Raw genomic sequence first — 18,624 nt, forward strand, 5'->3', positions numbered from 1 at the left:
ATCTGGATCAGTGGCAGACCCTACCCCTCTCTCTGTTAGGTAGGATTGAAGTTGTTTTGATGAATGTCCTTCACATCTTGTACCTGTTTCAGAAGCTATTCAGATTCCAAAATCTACATTCAATATGCTGGAACGTCTGATCGTTTTATATGGTAAGGAAATGACCCTAATGTGATTTAAGATATTACAGCTTACTAGTTTGGCAGGAGGTTTAGCACTCCCTGATTTTTAATTCTATTTTTGGCAGCTCAACTAAAATTTCTGACAGTTTGGTTAACAGGGAGAATGGAAACACGGTGGCTGAACCTGGAGAAACTTGTATGCTAACTTCCATTAATAGCATTGCCATTTATGGAAAATAAGGACTGCAGAATGAGGGAATGGGCGAGATTGACTATCAATATTTGGAAAGAAATTCAGAAATTATTTGACTGACCCAGTTAAATCTCAGCTCTGACCACTATTGGGTCTATAAATAATTTCATATCCTCCAAAGACTTTGAGAAATGGTCTGAATGTGGTCTCACCTTCCTCCACCAGCTATTTCAGCAGGATACTCTAAAATCAATTGAGCAGATCAGAGGGAAATTTGGCCTTCTGAATACGAACTGTTTTCGATACTTCCAGATAAGCCGTTTTTTCCAAAACATGAAGACATTAACAAAGTAAGATGTCCGTCTCTATCAGAGTCATACTTTGTAAACATTCAACAAAATGTCACTGTGGGAAAAGTAATATCCTGTATATATCAGACATTGCTCTCCATGGTTCCCAGCAATTCCTTACATATTAAAAGGAAATGGAAGGTTGAACTACAACAGGAGATACCAGAGGAAGACTGGAATGACATTTGTTCTGAATCCTATCTTGTCACCTGTTCAACTATCTGGAGAGAATATAAATGGAAGCTCATTTCAAGGCATTTTAGAATGCGACATATTAGTGTAAAAATTAGCTTCTCCTCCACAAGTAGTCATAGAGTTGTACAGCATAGAAAAGGTTCTCCGGCCTGTTGAGTCTGCACTGATAATAATTACTACTGAAGTCACACAGTATGAGGTCCCTCCAACACCCTATTTAAACACCAACCCCTTTGCAATGAAGGTCAAAATTCCATTTGTCTTCTTAACTACTTGTTGGCCCTGCTTGTTAGCGTTTTGTGATTCATGGACGAGTACACCTAGATCCCTCTGCGCATCACTCACCTGCAGTCTCTCTCCATTTAGATAATAATCTGTCTTTTGATTCCTCCTACCAAGGTGCATGACATCACACTTCCCTCTGTTGAATTCCATTTGTCAGGTTTTCACCTCGTCACCCAATCTATCTATATCTCATTGCAGAATCTCAACATGCCCTTCGTATCATCAGCAAATTTGGAAATCTTGTTTCATTTTGTTCCATTCTCCAGGTCATTCATGTAAATAGTGATCAATTGCTGGCCAAGAACTGATTGCTGCGGTACTCCACTAGTTACATATTTCCACTCTGAACAAGACCCATTTATTCCAACTCTCTGTTTTCTATCTGACAGCCAGTCTTCAATCCATGCTAACACACTTACTCCAATTCCATGGACTTTTACTTCATGCATCATCTTATTATGTAGCACCTTGTCAAATGCCTTTTGGAAATCTAAATACAGTACATCTACAGGTTTCCCTCTGAAGGAGGAAATTTTCCAGAAAACCATATTTGTATCATCAAACATATTTACATATTGGACTAATTGGCACCACTCATAACGGGCCAACAATGCAGAGGGGCACCCCCGGATGGATATTCGATCGGGTCCCCCCCTGCACAGCTGAGAGACTCACGAATTTCAGAAACTACGGAAGATCCCTAATCTGCCTAGCAACAGCGCGCAGCTGCATTTTAAACTGGCCAAGGACGATCAAGATCCCTATGAAACGAGACATAGAGTGGGTTATCAAAAACAAGCTATCACTGAAATATTACCAATTCGGCCAAGGCAGACATAAAAATCTGATAAACTAAGAGATAAGGATAAAAGGTTAAGAATGAAATACTCCAGACACCCAACAGGACAGGATGACATTAACACTCAATCTCACAAGCAGGAAACACAGACACGGAACAATAGGATCAATTCAAATAAGAGGACACATAGAGATGATAATGGGAAACGCATTTAGACACCGGGGCAGGACCAAGTAATCCCATTAACACGAACACACACCATACAAATGCTAATCGATGAAACTTCCTAGGGACTTTTGAAACTGACAGACCACTTTATACATTGTGTAAAAAAGCATAATCAAATGTTCCCGCGCGAATTTGGATCCCTATAAAGATCCAGAGCTGATGTGATTTAATTGAGATCAACGTGGCCAAGCCACTGTTTCTGAGCTGGCTACGGGGGTCTCCCTGGGATCCCAGTAATTGTACAATAAAGACACGCTTTGAACCTTGATTTGCGACTCAACTTCTATTCTGCACTGGTAAAGGGATATTTCCCTACAACACCTCTATATATTCTCTCTGTTACATTCTCAAAGAATTTGAAGAAATTTGTTAAATAAGATTTACCTTTCATAAATGTTGACTCGGTTTGAATAACGAGGTCGTCATGGAATGATCTATCAGGAGTTGGAATTGAACCCACAACCTTGCTCTGAGTCAGAGGGTTGTGGGTTCAAGTCCCGCTCCAGGACTTGAGCACAAAAAATCCTGGTTGACTCTCCAGTGCAGTACAGATGGGTGGAAGAGATTACAGAGATAGGGAGGGGCAGGCCATGGAAGGATTTGAAAACAAACTCAAAAATCTCACTGAAACTAACACTGAGCTTTCCTGGGAAGAGTGGGTTATTCCTCAAGTTTTATTCCTGACAAGACTGTTAGAACTGTGCTTCAACAATCAAACTTTCATTAGTGAATGAAATCAGAATGGTTCATCAGCAGCACTAATTGAAGACAATCCCTTAAGGTGTCCATTCGAGCTGTTCGCAGCATTTTCAACAAAATTAGACTTCGGAAACCAATGTCACAGTAAAAAAGTAAAACCTTTATTACCAACCAGTGATCAATGGGAGAAGTAATCTCGATGATCACAGATACAGAATACCTGGGCTTCTCGGACAAGTTCTGAAGCTATTAGTAAAAACAGAATTTTTGATTTGATTTGATTTATTATTGTCACATGTATTAACATACAGTGAAAAGTATTGTTTCTTGCGCACCACACAGACAAAATATACTGTTCATAGAGAAGGAAACGAGAGAGTGCAGAATGTAGGGTTACAGTCATAGCTAGAGTGGAGAGAAAGATCAACTTAACGCAAGGTAAGTCCATTCAAAAGTCTGACGGCAGCAGGGAAGAAGCTGTTCTTGAGTCGGTTGGGACGTGATCTCAGATTTTTGTATCTTTTTCCTGAAGGAAGAAGGTGGAAGAGAGAGAGGGGTGCGTGGGGTCCTTAATTATGCTGGCTGCTTTGCTGAGGCATCAGGAAGCGTAGACGGAGTCAATGGTTGGGAGGCTGGTTTGCGTGATGAACTGCGCTATATTCACGACCTTTTGTCGTTTCTTGCGGTCTTGGGCAGAGCAGGAGCCATACCAAGCTGTGATACAACCAGAAAGAATGCTTTCTATGGTGCATTTGTAAAAGTTGGTGAGAGTCGTAGCTGACATGCCAAGGTTATACATTTTAAAATCCTTAGTTTAAAATTAATTTCATTTAGTATACACACATCAATACAAATTTCTGTCAAGTACCTCAGCCAACTGCATTGTAACTGCCAGCATGATGGTATTTCATTCATCCATAAAACCCGGACGTTAACTCCCTTCTTGGCTAAAGCTACTTTCCTGTTGCCTGGTTACGGTAGATGCTACCATAAGGTTCAAAGTGGATGTTCCTACCTGCTCACTGCCAAGATGAATAGACATGTGTTCCTGCGTCCAGGGGCATTTCTATTCTGTGTCTGGCCATTGACTGAACATATTCATTATTGTTGCAAAATATGATCCCTTTTAGCCCTGCCAATGCCTATATGCCTCAAACCTAAAAGAAATGTAAATTAGTCACTTTCAGATCCCCCCTTCTGAGCATTTGGCTCGTCTAAGACGAGGCCACTATAAATGCTTCCAAAGAACTATTCTATTCTTGATGGTCATTGACAATACTGTATCTCAGGCCGTGTTATCCCTCAAATGGATGATTGCCAGTACGTATTCTCATACGCTGGAGGGACACTTGGGATTCTGGTTAACTCTTCCTCCACTAGAAGAGATGTAACTGCTACGACACCTCCCATGTACTTGGTTGCAAAAGAACATCAACATCTGATTGCTCGTACGACCAGAAAAAAAAATCAAAGTGACTACCATGAAAATCACTTTCCTTTGCACTATATTTGTCCCCCGTGAACCCATTCAGTTAGTTGCCCAATCCACAGAGAAAAAGATGTCAGTTGTTTATATTTCTCGACCGCCTTCTGAATGTGTGTAACCAAATTAGTTATGTCCTCCGAAGTGTCTGGAATGTCGGTGCAACACCTTGACACGGGTAAAACAGACGAACTTAGGGCCTTAATGCTTATGCGGAATTTGGATGTGTTTGCGGTGACGGAAACTTGGTTAAAAGGACAGGACTGGCAGCTGAATATTCCAGGGTATAAGTGTTTTAGGCGAGACAGAGGAAGGGCTAAAAAAAGTGGGGGAGTAGCGATATTAGTTAAGGAGCATATTACCGCGGTGCAGAGGGTAGACAACTTAGAGGGGTCATGTACTGAGTCGCTGTGGGTGGAACTCAGAAACAGGAAGGGTGCAGTCACTATGCTGGGGGTGTACTACAGACCACCCAACAGCCCACGGGAAGTGGAGGAAAGGATATGTCAGGAGATTCTGGATAGGTGCAGAAAAAATAGGGTTGTTGTAGTGGGGGACTTTAATTTCCCTGGCACAGACTGGAAAGTGCTTAGAGCTGGGGGTCCGGACGGGGAGGAATTTGTAAAATGCGTACTGGAAGGTTCTTTGGAACAGTATGTAGATAGCCCGACTAGAGAGGGGGCTATACTGGACCTAGTTCTGGGAAATGAGCCCGGTCAGGTCGTCAAAGTTTCGGTAGGGGAACATGTGGCAAATAGTGACCACAACTCTGTTAACTTTAGGATAGTAATGGACAAGGATGAGTGCTGTCCTACGGGCAGGGTGCTAAATTGGGGGAAGGCTAACTATAGCTGGATTAGGCAGGAATTGGTGGATGTTGATTGGGAGAGGATGTTCGAGTCTGGCATGTGGGAGTCTTTTAAGGAACAATTGATAAGGCTGCAGGATAGGCATGTGCCTGTAAAAAGGAAAGATAGGAAAGGTAGGATTCGAGAGCCGTGGATAACCAGGGAAATTGAGGATCTGATTAAAATGAAAAGTACGTTAAGTCCAGGCAACAGAAAACAGATGGAGCTCTGGAGGAATACAGAGAGAGTAGGAAAGAACTCAAACGGGGAGTTAGAAGGGCAAAAAGAGGTCACGAGATGTTCTTGGCAGGCAGGATTAAGGAGAATCCTAAGGCATTCTATTCACATGTTAGGAACAAAAGAGTTGTCAGGGAGAAAATCGGACCTCTCAGGGACAAAGGAGGGGAATTAGGCTTAGAACCCAAGGGAATAGGGGAGATCCTAAATGAATACTTTGCATCGGTATTCACGAAGGAGAGGGGCGTGTTAACCGGGAGTGTCTCGGAGGGAGGTGTTGACCCGTTAGAGAAAATCTCCATTACAAGAGAGGAAGTGTTAGGTTTTTTAGGGAACATTAAAACTGACAAAGCATGGTTTTGTAAGAGGGAGGTCGTGCCTTACAAATTTGGTGGAGTTTTTTGAGGAAGTGACAAAAACGGTTGATGAAGGAAGGGCCGTGGATGTCGTCTATATGGATTTCAGTAAGGCATTTGACAAAGTCTCACATGGCAGGTTGGTTAAGAAGGTTAAGGCTCATGGGATACAAGGAGAACTGGCTTGGCCATAGGAGACAGAGGGTAGTGGTCGAAGGGTCTTTTTCCGGCTGGAGGTCTGTGACCAGTGGTGTTCCGCAGGGCTCTGTACTGGGACCTCTGCTATTTGTGATATATATAAATGATTTGGAGGAAGGTGTAACTGGTGTAATCAGCAAGTTAGCGGATGACACGAAGATGGCTGGACTTGCGGATAGCGAAGAGCATTGTCGGGCAATACAGCAGGATATAGATAGGCTGGAAAATTGGGCGGAGGTGTGGCAGATGGAGTTTAATTCAGATAAATGCGAAGTGATGCATTTTGGAAGAAACAATGTAGGGAGGAGTTATACAATAAATGGCAGAGTCATCAGGAGTATAGAAACACAGAGGGACCTAGGTGTGCAAGTCCACAAATCCTTGAAGGTGGCAACACAGGTGGAGAAGGTGGTGAAGAAGGCATCTGGTATGCTTGCCTTTATAGGACGGGGTATAGAGTATAAAAGCTGGAGTCTGATGATTCAGCTGTATAGAACACTGGTTAGGCCACATTTGGAGTACTGCGTCCAGTTCTGGTCGCTGCACTACCAGAAGGACGTGGAGGCGTTAGAGAGAGTGCAGAGAAGGTTTACCAGGATGTTGCCTGGTATGGAGGGTCTTAGCTATGAGGAGAGATTGGGTAAACTGGGGTTGTTCTCCCTGGAAAGACGGAGAATGAGGGAGGATCTAATAGAGGTGTACAAGATTATGAAGGGTATAGATAGGGTGAACGGTGGGAAGCTTTTTCCCAGATCAGAAGTGACGTTCACGAGGGGTCACGGGCTAAAGGTGAGAGGGGCGAAGTATAACTCAGATATTTGAGGGATGTTTTTTACACAGAGGGTGGTGGGGGCCTGGAATGCGCTGCCAAGTAGGGTGGTGGAGGCAGGCACGCTGACATTGTTTAAGACTTACCTGGATAGTCACATGAGCAGCCTGGGAATGGAGGGATACAAACGATTGGTCTAGTTGGACCAAGGAGCGGCACAGGCTTGGAGGGCCGAAGGGCCTGTTTCCTGTGCTGTACTGTTCTTTGTTCTTTAAACAAATTAAAACACATGCTCCACCCCTAGCTGCCAAGATGAAGTCTAACGCCATCTGATTCTGTAACACAACAATGCAAATTGCAACATCTCATCGCTGATCTCCAGAAGGGCTGTATCAGTACCCTTGGCAACTTGTTCCAAAATCAAGGTAATGTCTTCAATCTTGATTGGTCGTCTTATATACGTATACAGGGGCCTCATTATACCAAGGAAATTGTCTCATCCCACAAGGGCATGTCGCTTTCTCCCAGTCGGAAGCTGGTAGGAATGATAAATATATGGCACTACATATCCAAGGTAACAGGACCCCTTCCATCCGATAGGCAACCACGGATATGCCTTATTTCCACAAATCCAATAAGTGCTATTGAAGGTTGGATATATGTGTTCCCCTCTGAAGCAATATGGAATTCTGCAAAATCGATCATCGCTCGGTGGATTCAGACAAATTTGTTTGGTTACATCGACTGTGCGTTAACACTTACTTGCATCCAAATTCCCTCCAGGGCCTCTTTTATTCTCAACACACAATATGCCTTCCTGCTTCATTTCTGCTTCAATTAAAATAAGGCTGGGTGCTGGACCTGATGTGTTAAAGACAGGTTATACCTGTTCATGTGACCTGGCCCAGCTGTACAAGATCTATTTCTGTAAAAGTCTACTTCATCACAAGTTCCAGGAAAACCTAATGCTAATGCCTCATGATCTCTAAAAGACTGAGTAAGCTGATCCCACACAATTAAATCTGCCCATGACAAAGGCACTGGGTGTACGGATATTCCTCCCTCAACATGTATAGGAACGTATGAGCATACCCAATATTTAGATATATCAGCAGTTTTTGCATACTTTTATGCCATGTACAGATCAGTATTAGTATGCAGTTCTCGATGGACTGTCTGTATTAAACATCATAAACTCAACAATAAAAGAACAGAAAAGTTTGCAAACATGCTGATAACTCTTAACTGATGATTCAATATTCTTCTTTTGTATCTCCCAGTTACTGGTCAGTATCAAAAAGATAGAAGTTCACACACAATTCCGCACTACCACATCAACCTTGATTCTGAATCTTGACAATCAGGCCTCGGGTCTTGGTTGTCGGCTGTCTTTCTTCTTTTCATCTAACCTGGAACAGATAGTTGGAGGTTGAAGTCTCACTCCAGAGACTTGAGCACTGAGGCTGACACTCTAGTGCAGTACCGAGGGACTGTCAGAGGTACCAGCTTTCAGATGACTTGAACTAAGGCCCTGTCTGTCATCTCAGGTGAATGTAAAAGATCCCATGACACGACATTGTAGAAGAGAAGAGGAATCCATATGGATCCCACAATCAATGTCACAGAAAAAGATTATCTGGTCATTATTTATTACCTTAAGGTTTGAGAAGACTTGCTGTGAACAAACTGACTGCTACATTTCTGATATTAGTACTGAGTCTACACTTGATAATATACAAGTGCAAAGCTTTCTTTCTGAGGGAAATGTTATGCTTCCTGTGAACTGGAAATTATAAACCCATTATACAGTGATATTGACCAATATATTGTGTGCAGGACTTTTACTGGAGGCTCCTGAGTGTTTCAGTGAATAGGAACACACCATATTGACGAATCAGGTAGTTTGGTTTAAAGTTTAAAAACATGAATTTATTGTGAGTTATAAATCTATACAGAAGATTGATAAAACAGCAGACAAACAACACAATTTGCAGCTTAATCCAAACTATGAATCAACCAAAACAGAAACGCACTTTGAAAATGACTCTCAATCTTTCTCAGAACATGAAATTAATCTTGGCAGAGTGTTAAGATGAACATATTGTACTGAGTTATGATGGACTGAGGGAACTCAGGTTTGTAGAGACTCACCCGCACTCCCTCACCATTTAAAGGTTAGTCGTCCTCCTAGACAGGAGAGTTCAAACATTACCCATGATAATAGTCAGAGGATCTTTCTATAATTCACATCACCATATAAAGCAGGATCAGATTCTGCCCCATACTAACTCACTGAAGTTGGCTCACTTCACTAAGACACAAACACACTCACATCAGGAGAAACTCTGTCAGAATACTACAGACAAGAGTTTCTGTAAATTCCCTGTGCTTTCGTGTGGCCCCAATCCCCAAATTCAGAAAAGACCTTATTTTGGAATCGCTTTCCGTCATATAAACCCACCAGTAGTTACAGAGATGAAGTGGTCACATGGATCCATGGACCAATCGGTCTCCATCCCAGGAAGACACCCTTCCCCAGATGTGATGGACAATGATTTCTCATTCCCAACTCTCTGCCCTTTGACCCTCCATTCGCCACAATGCTCCTGTAGCCGTCAATCTGGTTTAATCATTCCCTCATATCCACCTTCTACATGAGGCTTATTCAACCTTTTCGCATGGAGGGGGCGGGGCGACATTTCAATTTTTCTCACTCAAAAGCTGATGAGCAAATTTCATCTATGAAAAGTTTGACACGTCGTTCAACGTGAATTTTAAAAATAGCTGACTTATGAAGGGAAACAACTTGCTGAGAAAAGGTCACATCGATAAGTTCATTATTTATAAAAAATTGAGTGACAGATAACGATGACCATTGGAGTGTCAGAGGGTGAGAGTGTGCCCAGCTATCTCCCAGTCTCAGGTGCTTCTTCACTTCCCCATCACCAGGTGAGTGTTGATGTGTGGGGATGAGAGTGATTACGAACACTGAGACTGAGTGAGCGAGAGACTGAGTGAACCAGATCACACTCTGACCTCCCTGTCACCACCACACACAAACACACACAACCTCCTCACGCACACAGCCATCCCCACCCCCTAACATGCACACACATGCCCCTCACATACACGCACATACCCAAACTCCCCCACCTCAATACATGTGCATGCACACACTCTCCTCACAAGGCCATATAGAGGGCTTTGGTGGACCACATAGAAGGGCTCCTTGATCTACAACCTGGCCCATATGGCAAAGCTTACCTTCGAATGTTTGAGGGGAAGGTGAAAGTCTTGACAGAAATACCGCGGTTGAAGAGTTTCTCCGCTTTCTGAACCATCCGATGGCCCAGAAAGGCCGAAATCATCAGCAAACTGAACACAAACCTCACACTTTCCCCTGTGTAACACTTCTGATGGATCAGGAGACTTGATGATCAAAAGAACTATTTGTCGCAAACCTCATATCATGATTTCTCTTTTGCGTGAATCCTCTGATGAAGCAGAAGACTTGATGATCGTGGAAATGACTTGTCACACTCCTCACATCTGGATGGTTTCTCCCCGTCTGGATCCTTTGATGGAGCAGGAGACTTGGTGATGGTGAGAACGATTTATCTCACACCTCACATCTGAATGGTTTCTCCCCTGTGTGAGTCTCCTGATGCTGCTGGAGGTTCGATGAATGCGAGAATGATTTTTCACACGCCTCACATCTGAATGGTCTCTCCCCTGTGTGAGTCCTCTGCTGCTGAAGTCGACACCAGGACTGTAAGAATGATTTGTTACAGAACTCAAGGGCGGCACGGTAGCACAGTGGTTAGCACTGCTGCTTCACAGCTCCAGGGTCCCGGGTTTGATTCCCGGCTCGGGTCACTGTCTGTGCGGAGTTTGCACATTCTCCTCGTGTCTGTGTGGGTTTCCTCCGGGTGCTCCGGTTTCCTCCCACAGTCCAAAGATGTGCGGGTTAGGTTGAATGGCCAGGTTAAAAATTGTTCCTGAGATGCGTAGTTAGAGGGATTAGTGGGTAAATATGTGGGGGTAGGGCCTGGGTGGGATTGTGGTCGGTGCAGACTCGATGGGCCGAATGGCCTCCTTCTGCACTGTAGGGTTTCTATGATTCTAAGGAACTCACATTTGAAAAGGTTTCTCTCCTGTGTGACTGCGTCAGTGAGTGCACAATGTTGATGATGTGTGAAAGCTCCATCACACGCCTCACACCTGAATGGTTTCTCTTCCATGTCGCTGTTCCTGTGGGTCAACAGATGCAGCTGGTGTGTTAGGAGACCTTATGAGTCTGTAGAGTCATCCTCACACTTAACAGCCTCTCCCCTGTAGGAATGAGTCAGTGATTCATGAGGCTTGATTGAAGCTCTCACCACAATTGGAGTCCACTCACACTTTTTCCCAGCCTCACCCTGACCGATCACCCACAGCCGAACCTTCAGAAAGGTTGGTTCTGATGGAAGGTTCCACACCACTGACCAGTTTCAGATCTGATGATATGTCAAAGCTCCCCTGATCTGACCGATTTCCAGAAGAGACTGATTTCCAGAAGATGGTTTCGCTGCTCAATCTTCTCTGTTGTGCAATGCTGTGAAGGGACTGGATGTCTTCCCACAGTTGTGCAGTTGTTCCTTGTGTGATGGTCAGGATCTATCTGTGGTGTCGGTCCTCACTGTATTCTCTGGTGTAGTCCGGTGCAATACCTCTGTAAAACTAAAAAAAGGAAAAATGATTTCCTCCAATCCCTCTCCTCTTTTGTTGAAGGGAGTGACTCCTCAGTTTTTCATTTGTATCTTCACAGGATGCGTATGTCACTGGGTAGAACAACATTTATTGCCCATCCCGAAATGTCCCAAGATGGCATGTGACTGGTGCTGGTGTTCCCATGCTTCTGCTATCCTGGTCTTCCAGCTGGTGAACGTTGCATTTTTGAAGTTGCCTCAAAAGAGCCTTGGTGAGTTGCTGCAGGACATTTGTACATTGTGCACACTGTGCCAGTGATGAAGAGAGTGAACGTTTATGGATGGGGAGGGTTTCCAGAGTGTTGTTTGCACTGCACTTATCTCGGCAAGTGGAGAACATTCCATCACATTCCTGACTTGTGCCTGGTAGATGATGGACAGGCTTTGAGCAGTCAGGACGGGAGTTATTCACTGCAGGATTCCCAGCTTTTGACTCTTGAGCCACAGTATTTATACAGTTGGTCCAGTTCAGTTTCTGGTCAATGTTAACTGCCAGACTGATGATAGTGAGGGGTGAAATTTGCAGCTATTCTGCAACGAGCGGATCAAATCTAATCTCTACAGTCCTGCCACATCTAGTCATGAATGGTAGTTGGCAACCAAACAATTAACTGGAGGATGCTCTTCAAAATATCCCCATCCTCAATGACGGAGGAGCCCATCACATCAGAGCAAAAGATAAGGCTGAAGCATATACAACAACCTTCAGCCAGAAGTGTTGAGTGGATGACCCATCTCGCCCTCCTCTGAAGGTTCCCAGCATCACACATGTCAGTCTTCAGCCAATTCTATCCACTCCATGTGACATCAAGAAACAGCTGAAACACTGGGCAACACAGATGCCATGGGCCCTGACAATATTCCAGCAATAATACTGAAGACCTGTTCTCCAGAAATTGCTGCACTTCCAGCCAAGCTGTTCCATTACATTTCCAACACAGGCATCTAGCCAGCAATGTCGAAAACCTGCTTTGTCCTGCACAACACAAGAATTCTCATCAGTCTACCCTCGGTTATCAGCTACTGGATATCAGATATCTCAATAACTGTCATCTAGAGCGTTTTCAAGTGACACTTATTGAGATATCTGATATCCACTCCATCTGACGAAGGAGCTGTGCTCCGAAAGCTTATGGTATTTGCTACCAAATAAACCTGTTGGACTTTAACCTGGTGTTGTGAGACTTCTTACTGTGATTATCTGGGAGGGCAGAGTGTCTGAGGATTCTTACTGACTTCCTATTGTTGAGTTGTGTGTGTGTTGGGAGCTGGTTATTATCCTGTGGACTGGGAATGGTCAGTTCTCACTGTGTGATGTTATTGGTCTTTTCAAAAAGTTCCTACCGCTCTATCTCGGAATTTTGGAGGAGGCACAGAAGAGATTTACTCGAATGTTTACCCTCCAGTGCTCACACAGGGGAGCTGTCCTTCCAAAGCACTGTCAGTCTCAGCAGTGTCTGTCTCCAACCTCTCCCACCATCAGCTCCATCATTTCAAGAAGGCTAATTTAATCTTGGACCACATCTCCAAACATCACCAGAAGAAGACATCAATATGTATGGAAGCTGCTGTATAAACTCAGCATCCTTTCAGTGCAGCATCAGGTATCAGTCACTCTCTGAGTCACTCTGATCAAGAAGACAATCAGATACTCAGTGGTTAGAAAGGCTTCAGCTTCTAATCTACCAGCACAAACACCCGGGGGAGGAGCCATTCCTGGGGTAGTAATGGAGGGACTTCAATTAGCCTCAGCGTCTCTGGTCTATGGAGGGGAAGAATCACGGTCATGGGCATTCGGCCTCTGATATTCGGGTAAGCGTTCTCCAAGGCGGCCTTCACAAAGAACAAAGAACAAAACAGCACAGGAACAGGCCCTTCGGCCCTCCAAGCCCGTGCCGCTCCCTGGTCCAAACTAGATCATTCTTTGTATCCCTCCATTCCCACTCCGTTCATATGGCTGTCTAGATAAGTCTTAAACGTTCCAGTGTGTCCGCCTCCACCACCTTGCCTGGCAGCGCATTCCAGGCCCCCACCACCCTCTGTGTAAAATATGTCCTTCTGATATCTGTGTTAAACCTCCCCCCCCTTCACCTTGAACCTATGACCCCTCGTGAACGTCACCACCGACCTGGGGAAAAGCTTCCCACCGTTCACCCTATCTATGCCTTTCATAATTTTATACACCTCTATTAAGTTTCCCTTCATCCTCCGTCTTTCCAGGGAGAACAACCCCAGTTTACCCAATCTCTCCTCATAACTAAGCCCCTCCATACCAGGCAACATCCTGGTAAACCTCCTCTGTACTCTCTCCAAAGCCTCCACGTCCTTCTGGTAGTGTGGCGACCAGAACTGGACGCAGTATTCCAAATGCGGCCGAACCAACGTTCTATACATCTGCAACATCAGACCCCAACTTTTATACTCTATGCCCCATCCAATAAAGGCAAGCATGCCATATGCCTTCTTCACCACCTTCTCCACCTGTGACGTCACCTTCAAGGATCTGTGGACTTGCACACCCAGGTCCCTCTGCGTATCTCCACCCTTTATGGTTCTGCCATTTATCGTATAGCTCCTCCCTACATTATTTCTACCAAAATGCATCACTTCGCATTTATCAGGATTGAACTCCATCTGCCATTTCTTTGCCCAAATTTCCAACCTATCTATATCCTTCTGTAGCTTCTGACAATGCTCCTCACTATCTCCTCACTATCTTCACGACACACGACGGCGCAGAGTCGCTGAGCAGAAACTGATGGCCAAGTTCCGCACACACGAGGACGGCCTCAACCGGGATATTGGGTTCATGTCACACTATTTGTAACCCCCACAGCCTGCCTGGACCTGCAGAGTTTCACTGGCTGTCTTGTCTGGAGACAATACACATCTTTTTAGCCTGTCTTGATGCTCTCGCCACTCACGTTATTTGTATCTTAAAGACTTGATTAGCTGTAAATATTCGCATTCCAACCATTATTCATGTAAATTGAGGTTGTGTCTTGATATGCTCTGTTTGTGAACAGAATTCCCACTCACCTGAAGAAGGGGCTTGGAGCTCCGAAAGCTTGTGTGGCTTTTGCTACCAAATAAACCTGTTAGACTATAACCTGGTGTTGTTAAACCTCTTACTGGGGAAGAATCGGCCAGGAATCCCGTTCCTCATCAGTGAGGCCAGCTGGGAAGTCACGGGGAGGGCAGGATGTGTCTCGGCTGTGACAGTCTCCATTGTCTCACAACACTCACTGTCTGGGTCTACACATGCTGAATGGCCACTCAAACAGAGCACGAGAGGCCAAAGTCCCCAGTCTGTATTCCCGGTCTGTACCTTGAGGATCGGAGGGAATGTGAGAGGACAGCAGCTTGTATTTATAGAGTGTTTTAATACAGTCAAACGTCCCAAAGCGTTCCATAGAGATGTAATCAGAGAAAAATTAATGCCGAGGCAAAGAAGGTTATATGAAGAAGGGATGACCAGAAAGATGGCTACCTTTTTTTTTATTCTTCATGGGACACGGGCATTGTTGGCTGGCCGGCATTTATTGCCCATCCCTAGTTGCCCTTGAGTGGCTTGAAAGTCCATTTCAGAGGGCAGTTGAGAGTCAACCACATTGCTCTGGAGTCACATGTAGGCCAGACCAGGTATGGACTGCAGATTTCCTTCCCTAAAGGACGTCAGTAACCAGATGGGTTTTTCCAACAATCGGCAATGGTTTCAAGGTCATCAGTAGATTCTTAATTACAGATATTTTTTATTGAATTCAAATTCTACAATCTGCTGTTGTGGGATTTGATCCCAGGTCCCCAGAACATTAGCTGAGTTTCTGGATTAATGGTCTAGTGATAATACCACTAGGCCATCACCTCCCCTGATTTAATCCATCAGCCATGCCACATACATGTTCTCTCATCGGCCCAATTCACTCATAAAATGCCAATCGAAGACTTTTGGATTCCCTTTTGTGTTACCTTCCACAATCTTCTCATACTCTCTTCTCTTATGTGGTTTTCCAATTCCCCTCTGAACCTACAAGAGAAGAACTAGGAGCCGGAGTAGGCAATTCAGCCCTTTGAGCCTGCTCTGCCATTCAATACAATCATAGCTGATCTCATCTCAACCTTCAGGAGCTTCAGAGTGAGTGAGATTTTAAAAATAAAACATACACAAAAGATCCTCAGACATTGTCTTAGACATGGCCTGGGGGATCGCTATAGTTTCACCTTAACTAAAAGGGACAATTGGACATATATGAGAATCTGTTAGAATGGGCGAACTAATCCACGCGGAGAAGTATAAACCCCTAAAAACAAAAATATAAATGTGTAACTCTGCATGGATGATACTCCCACCACATGGTGACTGGGCAGAATCCACAGGCAGCTCTGGGGGAAATGCAAATCTTTAAGTATTTGACTATCAGGAACAATGGGAGAAACCTGGACACAGTTCGACTCATTGCAACAAACAAAGGTGGATTGGCCATGCTAAAGTTTTCCTCAGTGTACCCTTCCACAGTAACTTCATTACGTTGCGAATGTAAGCCGACTGGGGACACGAATTAATTAATAAATAAAGAAATAAACCAATAAATTGTCAATTAAGCAATTTTTGCACGACCAACAAAAGACCAGCCCTCATATCAAACCCATAAACCATCCGAATAAACGGGAATGTCCCGACACCAACTTCCTCCGCCAACAAGTGCCCCCACACCAATCCAATAAATACTACTCGAATCCACACCACGACATCCTGCCCACCGCAACATAAAACACCCACAAAGAATAAAAAGTCACTCCATCCCACCAACTCCGGGACCTCACCTCACCCACCCTCACAGGCACACACGGGAGACAAAAGCACCAAGACAGGGGAGGACAACAAGCCACCCTTCAATCAACAATCTACCCACCAACATCCCTATCAGGAAACCTCCAGGACCCTTTTTCCCACCACCTGACCTCTTCCCCCCCACACCCAGTAGCCCACCTACTACTCCCTCAGTAGCCCACCGACTAACAAAAATTTCTTCCCCCCCCCCCACACCCACCTCCCAAAAAAACAGAATCTGACTCAGCAACAGACACAAAACCTCCCCAGTCAAGAAACCCCCCCCCCCGCCAAAAAAAAACTCTCCAACACACACACACCACTTGGACATCCATCCCAGCCCCGGAAACATGTAAACACCAACCGAACAGCCCCCTCCTCCTAACACACACCCAACTCAACAACCACCCCTCCCCAACCACATAAAATACGACAGAAATAGACCATCACCATGTTTTCCTTTGTTCTTTCTTCCTCCTCCCCACCTACTCCTCTTCTGCCACACTGCGGTACTCCCCACGCACCACCCCACACAAGAAAAAAAAACTAACACGGATAATAATATATAATGTACAAGAAGAAAAAGGCCCAGGAGGCAAGGAGATAACAAGCCAAAAGATAAAGACAAGGCATCACAGGGAGCAACAAGGGTTGGGCGTGAGCCGAAAGAAAAGTGGCAGAGCACGAAGAAAAGGGGACGTGTCCTCTCTCTGTCCTACCCCAAAAATCTCCTGCTCGTTCACCAAAGCCCTTCAATCCCTTACTAATTAAAAATCTATCCACCTCTTCCTTAAATTTACTCAATGTCCCAGCATGCACTGCACTCTGGGGAAGTCAATTCCACAGATTCATGACCCTTTGAGAGAAGTAATTTCTCCTCATCTCTGTTTTAAATCTGCTGCTCCTGAATCATAAAACTATGACCTCTTGTTCAAGGTTGCCCCACAAGAAGAATCATGCAGTCTCCGTTTACTTTGCCAATCCCTTTTATCATCTTATGTACCTCAATTAGATCTCCTCTCATTCTTCTGAACTCCAGAGAGTCCACGCCTAAACTGCTCAATCTCTCATCTCTGGAATCAATCCCGTGAACCTCCTCTGAACTCTTTCTAATGCCACCATATCCTTTGCAAATATGGGGGTCAAAACTGTGCACAGTACTCCAGGTATAGTCTCGCCAATGCCTTATATAGTTGTAGCAATGTCTTACATTTATACTCTATTCCTTTAGTTGTAAATACCAAAATTCCACTTGCTTTCCCTATTACCTGAATACCAGTTTTCTACAACTCATGTACAAGGACACCCAGATCGCTCTGCACTGAAGCGCCTCAAAGGCTTTCTCCAGTTAGATAATTAGTTGCCAGCTTCTCTCTTGTATTTTCCACCTGACATGGGTCATAATCACATTTTTCCTCCATCACCTAAATCTCTGTCTCTTTTGTCATCTAGGGAGCTCTGGATTTCTTTGTCCTGCCTTTCCTCTTTGTGGTAATACACCTTGAGGGCAGTTCCCCCATCCCGCTTTGCTGCTTTTGTAAAAACAATTTAAAATTACAAAGGGTTGTGAACGTAGCCCAGTCCATCACTCAAACCAGCCTCCCACTCATTGACACTGTCTACACTTTACACTGCCTCGGAAAAGCAGCCAGTATAATCCTACCCAGCTCCCTAAATGCTGGCAGCAGGAGCACATCGCTGTGTCTACCTGTGGCGTTAGTACTGATGTGGACCATGACCCCTGGCTATTCACCTCCACCCCCTCAGGCTGCTTTGCAGCTGTTCACTGACATAACTGACCTGGCATCAGGAAGTAAATATACCTGGATTCATGTCTGCAGCCACAGAAAGATCTGTTTGTAGCTCTAACTATTGAATCTCCGATCACTATTCCTGCTCCAGTCTTCTTTGTGTCCTCTGTGCAGCTGGTACCAGGGACTTGACTCTGGCTGCACTCCCCAGATCAACCATCACTTCAATCAGTATTCAGCACTGAATACTGGTTGGGGAGAGAGATATACTCAGGGACTCCTGCTCTACCTGCCTTTCTGTCACTTCCTGACATCACCCCTGAAACTCGAGACAGACAATGTTCCTTTTGGATGTGGATCAATTCTGAACTGTGCCTCAGGGGTGGTCAGGAGATTGCAGATGGGCCGAATGGTCTGTTTCTGTGCTTTAAAGACTGGAATCAAAATGAAGCAGGCTGGTAATACTTATCAGGTCAGGCACTGCCTCACTCTCGCTACACCAACCCGAGGATCGATAGTCTAAGTGAACCTT

Source organism: Mustelus asterias, chromosome 8 (genome assembly GCF_964213995.1).
Source record: "Mustelus asterias chromosome 8, sMusAst1.hap1.1, whole genome shotgun sequence".
NCBI lineage: Eukaryota > Metazoa > Chordata > Chondrichthyes > Carcharhiniformes > Triakidae > Mustelus > Mustelus asterias.